The 17,167-nt window shown below is 56.4% G+C and overlaps 1 protein-coding gene across 2 annotated transcripts in view; it reads left to right on the plus strand.

Moving 5' to 3' along the window:
• PAX7 (paired box 7) overlaps positions 1–17,167 on the plus strand; it is a 94,247-nt gene that overhangs the window by 58,472 nt on the left and 18,608 nt on the right. The gene's annotated exons all lie outside the window — the stretch shown is intronic.

Here is a 17,167-nt window from a genome sequence, read left to right on the forward strand (position 1 = left end):
GCCCGAAAGCGTCCCAGAGCTTATGAAACTGGCCCCCCACCCACCTCATGGCTGTTTGGTCCATAAAAGTCGGGCATCTTCAGAGAGCGTGTGGGGGGAAGCCTTGTACCATTTCCTATGGGATGCTGACTGTGGTTTGGGCTTTGTTCTAGAACCAGGAGTCCTTCCTGGATTCCATCCTGTGCTCCATCTCTTGCCTTTCCCCAGGAGTGACCTATGAGTGAGAGGCAGGACCACATCCGATTTGTAGCGAGAAACACGGCTGAGGTTCCAGACTGGGAACTCTGCTCCCATTGGGTCTTGGAGCTCATTCACTCACGTGCGATTGGTTGCTGGCAAAGTCCCTCGTTCCCTGCCCCTGCTGTTAGAAGGTGTGGGGCCACCCTAGATCAAGTCAGAAAGACAGTGCTGAGGCTGATGGCAGTGATTGGTGGGTCTGGGGAGCAGGTCGTGCTGATACTGGTCACCTTGAGGGTTCCTTTCTGTGGCTACAGCAGGCTCTCAGCTATCCATGGAGGAAAGAATTAAATCCAAGCCTGGCTTCACCCTGCCTCCCACCTTCTGAGTGGCCTCTCTCATGTCTGTGGGAACACACATGGCGCAAGGTTTTCTGGACAGCTGTGGTTCAGGAGGAAAGGTGGAGGCTTGCAGGGGCTTGAATCCCAGCTCCAGTGCTCAGGGCATTGGGAAGTTAGCATCTCTGAGCCTCAGTTTATCCCCCACTGAACTAAAGAGTGATGAAACCAGGTGTTGCTGATCTCCTAAGAAGGGTGTTCTAACTGGCCAAAGCCTTAGCACTGAGCATGGCACAAAATAGAGGCCAAAAATACATTAGTCCTCTTGCCAGCCGCCCTCCCTGCCGCCACCCACCATCACCAGGACGATACGATTAGTATGAGAAACCTGTTACTTGAAGAAAAAAGGGGGCCAAAGGGGCGGTCAGCCATATCCATCTCGTTTCCTGTTTTTGTCAGTAAAGCTTTATTGGCGCATAGCCATGCCCATTTATTTACGTATTTATGGCTGCTTCAGGGCTACAACACCAGAGCTGAGAAATTTCAAAACAGACCACATGGCCCACAGGGCAAATAATATTTGCCATCTGGCCCTTACAGAAAAACAGTTGCTAACCCCTGGTCCAAGACCTTCGCAAGAATGTTCATTTTCTGTGTGGTTTGGGTTCATCCCTGTTTGCCTCTGTTAATGAGTGTGGTTGACAGCTGAGTGCATTTTTGTGTCATCATTTATTTATGGGTAAGATCCCTTCTCCTCTCTCTGCCTTGATTTTTCCGACCCATGAAATGGGGACGACACTAGCATCTATCTCAGGGGGTTGTTGAGGAAGGTATGAGCTGATGCGCATAGAACACTTAGCCCAGGGCTGGGGCAGAGCTGAGCTCTGGGGAACTTGAGCAGCTCCATGCAGAGCTCTTAGTGGTGATGCACCAAGGCCTGTTGGGGCCCACGTTATGGGGCGGGGGTGATGCAGCCTGCAGACCAGAATGCTTACCCGCTGGAACCTAGTTGGCCTCTTTGGGGTTCAAGGCCTTGGCTTCGGTACTGAGGACAAACTGGCTGAGCTAACCTTCCAGAGAGTCGAGAGACAGGCAGAACAGGACCCCAGAGGTGGCCGGCTGACTGTGGCAGCAGAGCCCCGAGGTGACCACACCTGAAGATGTGGTCCAGGCCTGGCCTCACAGTACGAAACAGGTTAGAGGAGCGTCACTTGGAAATCTGAAGAGGGACGTTAAGATTACATGGGCCAGCCTTCTCACTTTGTGGGATGGGGGCCGGGGGACACCTTGGCTGGGCCAGAGCCAGGAGTCTAGGGCACCTGGCTCGCTGACTACTGTTCTTCGTAGCCCGCTTTAGTCTCAGCGTGGGCTGAGGTTTCTCCCCAACATGACAGTTTTGTCACGGGGCAGAGGAGAGACAAGCCAGTAAGGGGACCTTGGCTTCCGGAGCGTGGCTCGGCCATGGGATAACCGGTGAGGATGCCCATGCACCGTGTGGGCCCAGAAACAAGCCTCAGGGAAGGAGGAGAGAGGAAAAAACAAAACAAAACAAAACAAAACAGCCATTACTGTAAGCAGCCAGTAGCCCAACCTTCTCCCCGCCTGAGCTGGATCCTCACCTCTCCTCCCAGAGACCCTTGCTTGGGAGGCTTCCTCCCTGCACTTCAGGCGGAGAGGCTATGAGGACATGATGGATTGGGCCAACTCGGGAGACTTGCCCAGAGGTTCCCACCAAAGGTGTGAAGACAGATGGAGGGTCTGACAGGGGCAGAGGGGACCAGGAGGTGAACAGCTGCCGGCAGGGAGAGGGGGCTGCGCACAGGCAGCACAGGAGGGCCGGCTGTGTGTGCTTCTGTCCGTGTGAACTGCCGGGCTTCAGCTTGGATCACTTCAGGAGGAAGGGGGCAGCAAGTGGGTGTTTCTGGGTCTGTACAAAAGTTCCTGGTATTTGTGAGTCCTGGGACGCCCCCTCCTCCCTCTGAGCAGGCCAACTGCACGTCTTGGGCACATCTCCGTGGTCTCGGGAGGGGTGGGGGGTGGCGCTCTCCACCAGGACGGATCCCCTCCCCTGGGTCCTGTCCCCCCAACAGCAGGGCGGTTGTCTGGAGCTCGCATGGGCTCAAGAGGGATGGGGTGGGCTCCGTCTGGGATGGGGCTTCCCCTCCCCCCAGGCTGCAGGTCCCCACCACTGCCACCCAGATAGCCTTGGCCCTTGTTCTTACAAAAGCCCAAGGGGATTCTGTTCGGGGATGACATTGGGGCTCTGCTGAGCACCTGCTCATCACACTGGCCAGTTTGGTGCTGCCTGCAGTGGTGCCCCCTCCCGGGGCCAGACCCGGGTCCTTGTCTCAGACCCAGCCTGGGAACTGGGGGCTGTCAAGCCTCAGAAATTCCACGGAGAGACTGCCCAGCAGAATCCCATGGAAAAGCCATTTATTCAGCTCTGCCCTGGACCCTGGCTCTCACAGAACAAATAGTTACGTAGTGCCTGCTATGTGCCAGGCACTGTTCTAGGCCCTGGGGATAAATCAGTGAACGTAAGGGATGGAGACCCCCTGCCCTAGGGGAGCCAGCAGTTTAACGGGACAGACAGACAATACATAATAATTAACAGCAAGTTCACGGAATGTGTCTGATACCACTTTGACAAGGACAGCTAAACTTTCGAGCCCCTGTGACTCGGACCCTGTTCTGAGTGTTTCCTATACCCTCACTACTTGGGGCGGCAAAGCCAGGATTCAGCCCCCCTCTCTGGAGCCTAGAATGGTAACTGCCCTCCTGCCTCAGAAATGGGCACACTTACCCTCTGTTTTGGAGATTGGCAGCAAGAAGAAATCCTCTCCCCCTTCAGCTCGGAGGAGGGGAAAGTTCATTCAACCCATGTCTTGGATGAGAAGACTGAGGCCAGGGCCTCAGGTCAGGGGCCACTGGGCAGAGTTGAGTCACATGGGCCGAAAAGCCTCTGAGAGGTTCAGACACCAGTGAGGCTTGGTTCCCTCGTAGCCCCGCCCCTCAACCACCTGCCAAGCCCAGCTTTACAAGATCAGGGACTCAGCGCTCAGCACACGGACGTCCCCAGCTTTGTGCCTGGGGTCCTTCTGAAGAGGTACAAGGAAAACCAACACAGTTGACCCTTGAACAACATAGGGATTAGGGATGCCCCACGTCCCCACACCATTGAAAATCCACATGTAAGTTTTGACTCCCCCCAAACCTTTACTAATAACCTGCTCTTGCCCTGAAGCCTTACTGAGAATGTAAAGTGCATCAAGACCTATTTTGTAGGTTCTATTTCTTCTATACCGTGTTCTTACAAGAAAGTGAGCTAGAGATGTTACTAAGAAAAGTATAAGGAAGAGAAAATACATTTGCAGTGCTGTGCTGTATTTACTGAAATACAGCACCTAGGACAGCACCTGGCACATAGTAGGCACCCCAAAACTCTTCCTTATGTGAGAGCCGGGGTCCAGGGCAGAGTGTATTCAGTGCACCCACGCAGTTCAAGCCCATGTTGCTCAGGGGTCAGTGTACTGCCCATGAGACATCAGGAACTAGGATTCGCAGCCCCCCTAGGCTGAGGTCCTTGGAAACAACTCTTAGAAAACAACTCAGGACAACTTAGGGCAAGAGGAACCTTTTGTGGTGTGAACGTGAACGACAGCGAGCAATCTGATGCCTGCTACGGCAGGGCACGCTGGTAGGGGAAGTGGGCAGAGATACAAAGGGGACACCTATGTATTGGTCCCTTAGGATACCTGCCCTTGGGAATTCCCCAGTCTGATGGGGGAGACACGGCGCCTGCCTTGAGGGGCTCCTGGTCTGAGAGAGGAAGGACTCCCCTCCCGTCCTCAGGAGCTCACAGTCAGAAGTGGAAAAAACTCTGTCCTCAGATGCCCTAGGGCGACGGCAGAAGCCAATGCTGTCCTGGAGAGCTCCCAGTTTGAGGGGACACAGGCTCAGAAAGTCATTCACGGCAGCTCACCATCCAGAGTCCCGAAGAAAGAACCAGGAGCGCAGTTCTGTCCTTTGGCTGAAGGCTACGGGCAGGGTGCCCTGTGCTGGGGGCTTCTTTGGGGTCCTTGTGGGTGTGTCCCCAGGGCGAGAGGACCCACCCTTGGCTTGAGCTTCCTTCTCCCCCTGTCTTTTTAGATGCAGATTCTGTCAGAGTTGGAAGTGGAAACTGAGGGCCAGACAGGGGGAAAAATTTGCTCCAAATCCTCGTCGGGTTAGCGGCAGGGCTGGGACCAGCCCCCAGAGCCCCAGACCCCCAGCCAAGGGCCCCTGCCACTGCTTCCCAGAAAGGGGGCATTTCTTTCTTGCCACCGCAGTTCATTTTGCTCCTTCATAAGGCCCCACATTCATCGTGTCCTTGCTTCTCTCTGGAGCTTAACGGGAAGGAACCTGTAAAAGGGATTTACATATTTACCATTTCCCCCACACTGAACTAATGAAACGTACCGTCAGTGTGTGGTTCATCACACGGCCGCGATCACCATGCAAGGTTTTTTGTCCTTTTGGGCTCGTTGATGTTCTTTTCTCCTTTCCCTCTTTTGCCCGGAATAATTACAGCGACAGCTAATGTGGAGTAGACGTTCCTGGAGGGCCGGCTCCGATGGAGCCAAATGTTGTAGCCACTTTCACTCACAGAGCCTTGGCCATATCCTGTGATCTCCAAATTACAGATGAGGAAACCGACTTGTCCAGGGTCATCCATCCATCCATCCATCCATCCATCCATGTACCTACCGTGTGCCAGGCTCTGTGGTAGGTTCTGGAAAGTGGCAGGGCTGGGATTGGACCGGTCTGCGTCCAGAGCCCACTGTGCTTGCTGTTCTGTTGTATCTGCCACCCCACGCCACCCCCCAAGGTTTGTCCTGCACCCCATCTGGTGAAGCTGAGGTTTGCACCCACGGGGCATAGTCAGGTTCAGAGTCCGAATCAACAAATGCTAAGCTTTCCCCTCCTCCGAAAACCCGCAGGAATAAAGCTCAAGGCTTTATTTTAATTTCTTCATGAAAGGGGTCTCCTGAATGGCTCACCATAGCAGATCCCCCTCCTGGCCTCCTTCGAGGGCCCCAGGGCAGCTAGTCCAGCCAGGGGAGATGCTCCATCAGCTGAATACCTACAGAGTGCCAGATCCCACGTAAGCGCTTTGGCTCTATGAAGTCATTCGAGCTCTGAGGAAACCCTCCGCCTGAGGAAACGGGCTCAGAGAGGTTCAGCAACTTCCTGAAGGCCACAGAGCAGCTGAGCGGCAGAGCCGGGACCCTGACACAGCTCTACCGAACCCACGCACCGCGCCTTGCGATGACCCTCAGCAGGATACTTCCGCTGGCTCTAGGGAACCGAGCTGTGCCCCTCATGCGGTGGGCCCTGGAAACTCCCCGTGCTTCTTTCTCCTCTCACTTCCTCCTTGTGTTTTTTTCTCTTTATTGGCGACACTGCGTTTATAATAAGCATTTAAAATGAGTCTTGCTGGACCAGGGATGAGGAAGGAGGAGGGAGTGGGAGATTTGTAGGCAGGAAGACGGGGAGGGGGATGGTGGGGTGTTAAATAGCCCAGAATTTTTTAAAAACTGATGCAAATCACTGGTAGGAGAGAAAATTATGTGCAATTACGTCCCGATATTGGAAGGTTTTGCCTAGCCCAGGCAACAAGATCTCATTAACAAGCAGAAAATAAGATTGAAATGGTGTGTAAAAGAGCTGAAAAATGAATTTGAATGCTGCGTTTGTCCACAATTACCCCCTCCTTCACACGTATTTTATTGCAATTTTTTTATTATTCTTAATCTCTCCATTCCTCAAAGCAGATTGGGGACATCCTGGCATTACCAGGGCATCGGGAGGAGGTGTGGAGGATTTCCTGCTCCCCTGAAAGGAGACCCTTCTCTCGCACATTTTCCAAGGTTGGGTTTTGGAGGGATCAGGATTCATTTCTCCGGCTTAGTGGGTTGTAGGAACACGGGGCTTTAACCCCAGCCCCCAGCCGAGTGAGCGCGCCTCTGTGCCCCGCCCAGCCCTTCTTCTCCTCCCTTCTGGGCGCCTCTTCTGCCTCCAGCTTCCTTCCCTGTGCCTTCTCAGGATCTCTTCCAGGCTTGCCCCCTCCCTGAGGGTCTCTCCCGCAAGTCCCCCGAGTAGGAGGAAGGGGGGTGGGCAAGAGAAACTGCAAGGCTCATTGCCAACAAGCAGCTCTGGGGTGGAGTTCTGGTTCAGCCATTTAGTGAGTTGCTGTGTGGCCTTGGCGTGGCTTGCTTAACCTCTCTGGGCTTCATTTTTCTCATCTGAGAACAGGAGTGATAATCTCTACCTCTCAGGTGGTGCTGAGGACGAAGGGAGAATTTGAGTAAAGTGCCTGGTACATAGTAGGTGCTTAATAAATTCGAATCCACTCTCCATCCGCCCACCACCCTCCCCGCATCTGTGCCTTGGCCTCCAACTCTGCCTTACTCCCTTCCATCTCTTTCCCCCTTCCCTTCCCTCCTCTCCCTCCTACCCTCCCTTCCGTTGGTTGGAAAATGCCTGAGTTGGTTTCTAGTCCAGGACAGTGTAGTATGTCCCCCTGACCCCAGTCCTGGGAAGAGAGGATGCTGGGTGTGGAAAGCACCCTTCTCTGCAGAAAACACGGGGAAAGCCTATCTCTGCTCTCCCGCCTCGGGTCCCTGGAAAGGATGAGCAAGGAAGGAGGGAGTGACGGGCTCAGGTTGGACGGACATGGCTCTGACCCTCAGTGGCTTTCCCCAGGATTAGGGAAGAGCTGAGTCACCCCGTCCAACCCATGTACCCATTTCTCACCGTGACCAGTGGTGATGGGGTCAGGGGTCAGCTGGTGGGAAGGGCGACAGTCTATGGCCAGAGTTTCTTGGCCCTGAAGCCAGATGCCATTTGGCAGCATCTGCCCTCCCCAACCATACCCAGTGCTAGCCCAGCTTCAAGATACCCCTCTGCCACAAGCCACATCTGCCACCCTCTCATAAGAGCCCTGATGGGGGTGCCAGGTGGGGGTGGTGAGTCGTGTCCACTCAGCTCATCGGATGACCCCACACCCCAAGTGCCCATTCCCCTTGACTCCTGCCAGGCCAGCCCTGGGACAGGGATGAGCCACAAGGCTCAGAGAATCGGCAGTGGGGCCCTGGGCGTCCTCGAGCCCTGCCAGCCCCTAGAGGGACAGACCCTGCCAAGATCCTGCTCTCACATCCAGCTTTGCCTTTGTCCACAGTTAACCCTCCTCAGTGGGAAAAGCTGAGTTATTTCCCTCCCGGCAGCTCCTCGCCAAACAAAACCACCTGCTCACGTCAATCAGAGGCTCAGTTCCAGCCCACAGGGAGAGGCCCGGACAGAGCCTCATCTCCGGTGAAAACAGACCCCTGTTTATTTCTCTGCCTTTCTCACTCCTTTTTCCTGGGTGGAGGGGATAGGAGCGGGGGAGGCGAGCCTGGGATCAGGAACTTTCCAGACTGCGATTGAGGGAGGCAGGTTGTGCCTATGTGCAGGAACTGCCAGGAACTGGGGGGCCGGGTTTATTGCTTCTGCTTGAATTTAGAGTCTTTTTATCGTCGAGGGAGAAGTAGGAGGGTCACCCTGGCCCTTTCTCCTTCCTTAGAGGACCGGGTGGGATTCTGGAAAGAGCATCTTAAGTCCACATCTCTGAGTCTGGACAAGAGGTGTGGGTCGAGGGCTGCCCTCAGTCAGGGCTGCTCTGGGCCCCTCTTTTGCCCACCACCCAAACAGGTGCAGCAATCCGATCTTCGCACCTTGAGAAGCTATGGGTGCAGGCTTCCCACAGGCAGGATAAGGCCTGGCGTGAGCAAGTGGGGAAGGGGAGCCTGGATGGCAGGGACCACACTCTTCAGGGGGACCACAGGCGAGGCAGCAGCACCCGGTGGCTATTGATTCATTTTGGCACAGCACAGAACCCAGTGGCTGGCACATGGTAGGCCTCTAGCCACCAGTGGTGAGCCCCCGGGCCTCTGCAACTTGATCACACGCAGCCATGCTCTGTTCCCAAAAGGTTTTTGAGGCAGCTGATCGTTCAGTTTGTACTTGAATGTCATTACCTACAATTCCCTTCAAGTTCATTTCCCTGGCTCCTGTTATTAATGCAGCCTATAGGGAGGCTCAAAAAAGAAATGGACATGGCTGTTTCTCTCTAACCAAGTATATTTCAGGGGAGACAATATTTAGGGAAGGGGTAGGGGGCTGGTGCGGGCAGGACAGCAGCAAATCATAGGGCAACTACTAAACCAGTGTCTAGTGCAGATGCATCATGAGCAAGTGGAATGATCATACAGCCTGGGGTTCAGATACCAGCTTCTCTACTTACTTGCTGTGTGACCACAGGCAAGTTACACGAGCTCTCTGAGCCTCGGTTTCCTCAGCGGTAGGATGAGGCCGATACTACTCACCTTGCGAGATTATGAGCAATAATGAGACCTTGTTCATGGGAAACACCTAGTACCATGCGGGGCAAATAGTAAGAACTTACTAAGTGACAGTTTTCTCCTCTCTGCTTCTCCCTGCCCTGATTAGAAACTGAATGAGCGATGTCCATCCTCAAGCAGAGGGCCATTTCCTTTCTGGGACTGGAGGTCTGGCTTGGCCAATTTCCAATCAGAACTTCGGGAGATCTGAGCTCCCTGCTGGCTTTGCTTCTCACTCACTGTGTGACCTTGGTAGATGCCACCCCTCTGGGCCTCAGTTTCCCCATCTGTGCAATGAAAAAGATGGACCAGTTGCTAGTAAGGAACCTTCTTGCTCAGAGTCTGTGATTTCTGTGGGTTCTTTGTACGAGCACGTGAGCCACAGCCTGTAGATCCGTGGACAGGGGCTGGCTCTCCTCTGTGTCCCACATCTCTCCTCCTCACTTTCATGGGGACCCAGCCTGGGCCTTCCGGGCTTCCCAGCAGGCCGGGGCTTTAGCCTCCTAGAGCTGCCTGGTTTGGTGGGAAAGAATGCAGATAGCGGATTTGCCCTTCTTTCTGATTAGCATGGGGACTTGGAATGAGACAGTCCCGGCAGATAGAGGGGAAGAAAATGAGGGAGATTAGCAATTAATACAGCGGGCAGACGCACTGAGCAGCTCAAGGCCAGTCCCTAGGGTCCCCAGCAGGAGGGAGGCCACCAGGACGGCCAGCGACTGGACCTGGGAGGCCGGGCAGTACCCTAGCTAGGACAGGCAAGGGGACTGGGAAGGTCCCCAAGGGGTCACGCTCTCCCCTGCCCCGAGGACGTTGTGCCTGCCGGGACTCCTTCTGCGTCTCTCTGCTGAGACTCCTCCTCCACCACCCTGTCATCTTGAAACCACTCCCGCTTATTCCTTAAGACTTGGCCACCTTCCGGGACGCCTTTGCTCACCCCCTCCTGGTGGGTTAGTTGTGATTTGCCTGTGCATTTATCACATTTTATCGGTGTATTAAAAGTGCTTGTATTACTAGACAAATAATTGTATAAAAAGAACTGCTCTCTTTTCCGGGGCACTTACTGCAGGCCAGACGCTGTGCTAAGCCCCTCACATGGATCAGCTCATTTAATCTTTGCACCATCTCCTTTGGAAGGGGAGGGCTTCACAAATGGGGGGACAGAGGAACCAAGCAGTTTAAATCATTTGCCTGAGATAAACCGCTAACAAGTGGCAGGCCCTGGACTTGAACCCAGCCTGCCTGGCCCCAGAGACCATGCTCTCACCTGGCACATGTCATGAGAATGGTCTGTTTCCCACTTGCCGGTGAGATTTTTGATCTCCACTATTCCCAGAGCCCCAAGAGGCAAGAGAGCAGGGGTGTCAAGACGTGCGTTCTAGGGTCCCTGCGCCTGGTCCCAGTCTCTAACACTGTCACTTCCTACCTGCATGATTCCAAAGAGGTTCTGCTCTGCCTCAGTTTCCCCCACCATCAAGCAAGGCTAGCAGTAGTTCCCATCTCATAGAGTAGTCTGAGGAATGAGCCCGTTGTGATATGCAAAGCGTGTTGGCATCTGGCACACTTCAGGGTAGCTATTTGCAGATGGGGGCTCCAAGGCCACACAATGAGTTGGGGCAGGGCCAGGCCCCAGACCTCCTGTTGCAGAATTAATGTTCCCCTGGTGCCCTGGAGTTCCCCTGTTCCTTCCTGCTTCCTTGTCTAGGCATCTGCCCTGCCCCAACCTCAGCCCCAGGGCTCCCCTCTCTGCGGACCCTTCCCACAGCCCCTCCTCTCTCCTGGCCCTCTCCCCAGCTGTGAACTTTTCTCCAACACCTTTGGGAGTGGGGACAGGTGTTCTGAGCCACCCCTAGGAGTTAGGCTGCAGGATAATGGCTGATGGGGAGGAAACTGGCAGAGGACGTTCCCCCCGCCTGGGGCTCCTGGGAGCATCTGAGATCTCCACCAGTGTCCCCTAAGGCACTGCTGGTGACCTTTGGAAGGTCAGGCCTGAGTGCCACCGCCCCTCCTGTATGGCCTTGGCCAGTCACTTCCACTCAGCACCTGTTCCCCTGTGAGTGATGAAGGCCAGCACTTTCTTTAGAGGGAGGACAGACTCCCTGGCATCAGCCCAGCCAGACATGTCCCCCACTTTCCTTCTCCAGCCAGTCTTGCCTCCATGTCCCGTGGTTCAGCCCAGAATTTTCTCTTGGTGCCACCTGATGGGAAATGAACCTGGGGTTTCTTCTGGGCACTTCCCTCTGCTTCCCATTTCTCTGCTGACCGCACTCCTCTTTCCAGCACCCCAGTGCTCCCCACCCCTTGTCCCTCACCCCACTTGCACCCAGGCGGCTCTCAGACCCCTTTCCTTCCTTCTCCCATCTCTCCGCAAATCCAGTCCTGCTTCCCATTCTCTTTCTCCTAATCTCTTATTCTTCTCCACTCCTTCTCTCATTTCCCTATGTCTCCAGCCCCCGCCCCTCCCACCCCCCATTTCTCCTTTCCCAATCTGCCCGCTCTGAGACCTCACGCGCTCACGACCCTGGATGGGGAAGCGGGTTGGGGGAGAGAGGCTCCGGGCGGGGGCTGGGCGCAGTTCCGGGCCGGGGGAGGCGGGGCTGGGTCCGGGCCGTGGGGGGACAGAGGGGCGCGGGATCGGCCGGATCCGCGCGCCCACCCCTCCCCTCCCCGCGCTCCGCTGCCGCCGCCGCCGCCGCCGCCGCGCCTTTGATCCATGGCCTGAGGCCGCCTGACAGTGGAAAATGCGGGGAGACAAAACCACTCAGTCAAAGTGATTCCCAACAACTGTCTCCCCGAGATAAGGACGAGCTCGGGCTCGGTGGCCTGCTTAATTCCTGCTGCCCGGGCCCGGGACTGGGGAGCAGCGCGAGCCCGGCCGCCCCCGGAACGCGCGCCGCCTGGCCCGGCCGTCCACCCAGGAGCACGCGGTGGCCCAGGGGCCGGGCGGCGACGGTGGGCGAGCCAGCGGCCGGCGCTCCGGAGACTCGCTTCCTCGGCGGGGCCAGGGCTCCTCCCCCACTCCCCATGCATTCATTCTGCCCCCTTGCACCAATGCACTTGGCCCTCCCTCGCCTAGAACATGCTCGCCCTCCCTCTCTTCACTTACCCAAGACCCATTCATCTCTCTGGTCTCAGCCCAGAGGCCACTTCCTGCAGGAAGCCTTCCCGACCCTCCAGTCTGGGCGGCCACACCCCCTCCCAGGGTAGCAGTTTTGGCTCTGAATTCTAACTTTCTGGATACTGCTCTCTGCCCCTAAAGCCAGGACCAGGTTCTGCTGGTGGCCCATGTCTCCACCACAAAACCTAGCACACAATAGGGATCCAATAAACAGCTGTGGGCATGGATGGACACCCTGAGCGTTCGTTCTTTGCCCAACTCCAAGGCCCCTGCTTTGGACGACCTCCCTTCCGGTTGGTTCTGCAAGAGACAAGCAAGCAAACCAGGAGCCAAAAGCCTCCAGAGAAAAGGGGATGCCCCAGACAAGGAGAGGATGGGGGTAGAGGGATATCTGTGACCGCCCCCAGAGTCCCCTTACAAGGGAAACCCCTTCCTCAGGTCTGACCTGACTGGGCTGGACAGGGATGACCTGGAGGGGTCCAGCTGTGCTTCCAACCAGCTCCCTTGGCAGGCTGCGGTCTGACTTGGAGGTTCGGGAGGTCAGATTTTGTAAAGTAAGCCAAAAGGGAACCTGCATCATTCTACCAGAAACCTCCACAGAGCTGTCTTTTGGGGGCAGAGAGAGCCAGCGCGCGTTCCCATTGGTGGCAGGGGGTGGAGGTCACGGGGCAGGGGTAGAATTCAGCTCAGGGCGTCCGCATCCAAGCCGGCATGGAAGGGTTGGCCTTGTAAAGCACTGAGCGTCCCGATTCGGCGGGGGGGGGGGGGGGGGGGGGGGGGGGCAGCAGCAGAATCTGGTGTCGGGGATTCAGTAGAGACTGTGGTTCCTAAGCCTGTGCATCAGAATGATCTGGAATGCCTGTTAAAAATCTAAATCCCAGACTCCACCCTGATTGGCTGATGCCATAGGTCTGCATGGGAACCAGGAGAATCTATATTTTAAAAGAAGACACCAACTGAGGCAGCCTGGATTATCAAAGCACTGGATTAGCAACCTTTCACCTTGTCAGCCTCCCAGGAGCACCTTGACCTCCCCTTTCTTTAGGAAATGACCTCAGAGTAGGGTCTGTTTGAACTGAACGGAGATCTCTTCTTCAGCAATGTCCAAGGCCGAAGGCATCCCAGAAATAGTTAACCCAGTGCTTCCTCTTACTAAGAAAGATAACCACAATGGCCATGCACGCTTTTCACTGCCTAGAAGGACTCAGGGATTCTTTTCCGAGGGCACGAGTGGGCGTGGCCATGGCTGGAAGGACAGCCTTTACCTTCAGCTGTGCCTCTGCTCCAAGTGCCATGGGCAATCCCCACTTTGACGCAAAGCCCTGGGAAATCTGGAGCATGGAGCAGAGCCGGGTGGGATGTGTGAGGAAGACACACCCCTGGCCAGCTCCTGTTCCTCCATCCTGCTGGTCTCTTGGGGACCCGCAGAGAGTATGAGGGCTCAGCATGCATCCCTCTCTCCAGACAGTGGGTCTGACCTTTGGGGTCGGAAGATGAAGGTCCTGCGAGGGCCCCTGCCAAGCATCTTATACAAAAGGGCACATCCAGGCTGAAATTGAGACGTGATGCCCAGGGCCGAAGTCCCTGAGCCTCCCGCAGGGCCTGCCTTCCCTTCCCCACCACAGATAATGCCCCCACTACCCTGCTCCCCTAACTCCCCAGGCCCCCTGGGTGCTGACCTCAACCCCAGCTGATACCATGCTCCCTCTCTAGGGAGGAAGCAGCTGTCCCAACTGCGGTCCCGCCCTGCTTTGGCCCCCGAAGGGGCAGGAGCAGGGTGGCTCTTTCAGCACCGATATTGTCCGTAATAATGGCAATGTCATCATCAATTTGTTTAGAGCATGGGGGTCCATGAGGCACTTTTGCGCCGTTCTGTGATTTGATCTTCGCTGAGTCCTGAGGCTCTGGAATCGTCATGCCGGTTTTGCAGACTCAGAGAGGCAAAGCTCAAGATCAGCAGCAAGGGATAATGTCGGCATCCAAAACCCAGGTCTGCCGGATGGCAGAGATGAAACTCTCCTCCAGGCTGGGCTGCCAGCACAGGCAGAGGCTGGACTAGACCCTGGCTGCTCTGGGTCTGGTCTGGACTTCAAGGTTCCAGGGGATTCCCGTGTGCAGGAAAGTTTGAGAAGCACTAGCTCAAGTGCCCTCCCCAACCGCCCAGCTCTCACAATCCCTGTGAGCTCCCTGCAGTGACTCAGTGAACCACCCTGGACAGCAGAGGGAGGAGAACAGGAGGGGCCTGGGAGGGAAGGCCCAGAGGAGAAGCAGGGGAGCAGGGGAGGTGGGCTGAGGGTTCCCCTGGCCCGGCAGTCCCGTGCTATGGCGACAGCCAGCTGGACCAGGGTGTGAGCCTGGCACCCCGGGCGTGGTGGGCTCAGGTTTGGTGCAAGGAGCTCCAGGTTGATTGGGGAGGTACCTCCTGCTGGAGGTATGCAGGAGTGATGGGCAGAGAGGCAGGGAGGTGCCCGTGACCGACTGACAGACCCATAGAGAGAAACGGTCTAAGATGCTGGTGTAGAGAACATCAGGGAAAGGGACCGGCTGGGGCACGGGGAGAGAGGGGGAGAGGTAGGGGGAGATAGAGTCTGGAGAAGCACATGAAGGGATAGAAACAGGAAGAGAGAGACACCCAGAGACTGTGAGAGACAGAAACGGGAGGAGAGAGAAGGAAAGAAGGAGAGACAGAGCAACTCGGAGAGGGGTACGCAGGCAGGGGCAGGGACAGGGGCAGGAAGACAGAGCAAACAAGGGAGGCCAGCGAGCAAGGCGTGATGGGGACTCAGGGACACAGCTGGAGGGACACAAACTTACAGAAGTGGGGTGGGGACAGGGATCTGAGACAGGAGGGGGCCCCCAAAGCTGGAGGGGGCGCACGGAGAGAGGGCTTGAGAGAGACACAGCGGACTCTGCAGCATGGACCCCAGCCCCACCACCTCCCAGCTGTGTCCCCTTGGCTCCCTCCGGCAGGAAGGCAACAGCAGAAAGGTGCCTTCATCCCCCCGAGTCCTGCTGCTCTGTTCTCCCTCCTCCCACCGACAGGCCAGGTATCCATGGCAGGGCCTTTTCCCAAACAAAGGGGGCTGCCCGGGCCTGAACCCCAGATGCCCTGCACCCGGCCCTGGCCTTCTGGGGGTGGTGGTGGTTGGTCTCAGAGCCCCGGGAGCCTGGGGTGAGAAGTCCTGCCCTTCTGATGAGTGTTTCCCTTTAGTTCCAGATACTCCTCCCCCCACAGATGCTCCCTGTGATTAATGTCCCCGCCCCCTAGGTCTGAGACCAGCCCCTCCTCCCGAAGCCAGGCTGGTGGCTATGTGGGCAGCACAGGGACTGAGCTTTCCAGAATCCTGTTCCTGGTTCCTCCCTCTTCCTGGACCTTCTCCAGCCACCAAGAGCAGAGAAAAGACCCCTCCTCAAAGCCACCCTCAGATGGGCCGGTTGACTCTGGCCGAGTTTTTATTCAAGTCTCCGTTTTCCCATCTGTGTGATGGCATTAATAACCCTGCTGCTGTGGTCAGGAGGAGGTGGTGTCTGCAAAGGGCCTGGAGCCCCTTGGGGCAAAGCCGGGAGACCTCTGGGCTCCGCGAGAAGGCCCCCACAGCCCTGGCGCCAGAGTCACTGATGGTGCACGTGGGGCACAGAATAACGTTGGCTCTGACAGAGGTACAGGGAGGTGAACTTGGCATCATCAGATTGTGGGGGAGCGGGCATACAGGCTCCAGCAACTTGAAGGCTCTGTGCAGTGGCAGGGACGGCATCATGAATCACGGGGGTATGGCCAGGTAATTGGGGGACTGCCGTCAGGGTTGGGGACCCTGGTTGGAGATGGCGGCTGAGTTTGAATTGGCCAGGGGTGAACGGGAGAGCTTTCGATAATAATTCTCCAGCTGGGGGCAGTGGCTACCAGCTGTATGATCTTGAGCAAGTGACTTGACCTCTCTGTGCCTCAGCTTCCTGATCTATAAAACATGGGTGGCCGGGGTACCGATTTCCCAGGGTTGGAGTGAGGAGCAAAGGAGTTAGCACAGGCAAGGCTTGGAGCGAAAGCCGTGGAGAACTACTAGCCAGGATGCCGAGCGGCTATATCTGGAGGTGTGCTGGGCACAGGGTCACGGAGTTGGGCTGTAAAGGGAGCTGGGGCCCCGGGCTGGCATGGGGTGGAGCTGGGACTCCATTCCAGCTCCTTTCGCCACCTCGCCCAGCCCCCTTCCCTAATAACCCGTGGCATCGCCTTCGCAGCCTGCAGTACCCGTGAGAGGGCTGCTATCTCTTCCCGCATCTCTCCGGGGCCCGGGGACCAAAGGGAGACAACATCTCTCCGCAGCCGCCCCCAGCCTCTTGTTTGTTTGGTGCGTCGGAGCCGTGGGCACATTTTTGCTAATTTTGTGACTGCCTTTATCAAATGGGGATTCACGGGCGCTTTATTCTCGATAAGTGGATTAGTCGGTGAACTAAATAAGACGGTGTGGGACGCGGGGGCTGCTCTGGAGAAGATATTTGTTTCGTGAAGAATGGAGCCTGCGTTCCCTGCCCTGTGCAGGCAAAGCAGGCCGGGCAGCGAAGTAGCTGGAGGGCCCTCTGCACTCCTCCTCCTGGGGCACGGAGCCCAGACTGGGAACTCTCTATGAGGCGGACAGGAAGTGGGAGGGAGGCTGGGCCCCTGGAGGACAGGCCCCTGGGTCCCTCTGGGGAGGGGGTGGGGATGGAACCTTGGATTAAACCCAGCCACTGCAGTACACCTGGGCTCGTCTGAAGAGTATCAGGTGCCTGATACTCCTCCCTACCTCCCACCTCCCTACACCTTTCCCTTCCTTCCTCCCCTGTCCCCCTGGCCCTTCCACTTCCATTTTGTGGAAATGGGACCATCTTTTCCTGGTCCCTCAAACACCTCCGGAGGCCTTTCGCTAAGTACTGTGAATCCAGACGTGGGTAAGACATGGTCCTTGCTTTTGCAGGCAGAAGCCCAGAAGCAAACCAGTATGATAGCAAGAGGCGACTTCGGTTGCACACCCGGGGCCTCTCAGCTTCTCTCCAAAGTACCCCTGCTGTTGGTTGAGTGTGTACTCTTGGGGCCGTGGGGACACAGACCTGTGACACAGACGTGCAGGCACCTTACGGCG

Source organism: Zalophus californianus, chromosome 4, assembly GCF_009762305.2.
Source record: "Zalophus californianus isolate mZalCal1 chromosome 4, mZalCal1.pri.v2, whole genome shotgun sequence".
In the NCBI taxonomy this organism is placed as follows: Eukaryota; Metazoa; Chordata; class Mammalia; order Carnivora; family Otariidae; genus Zalophus; species Zalophus californianus.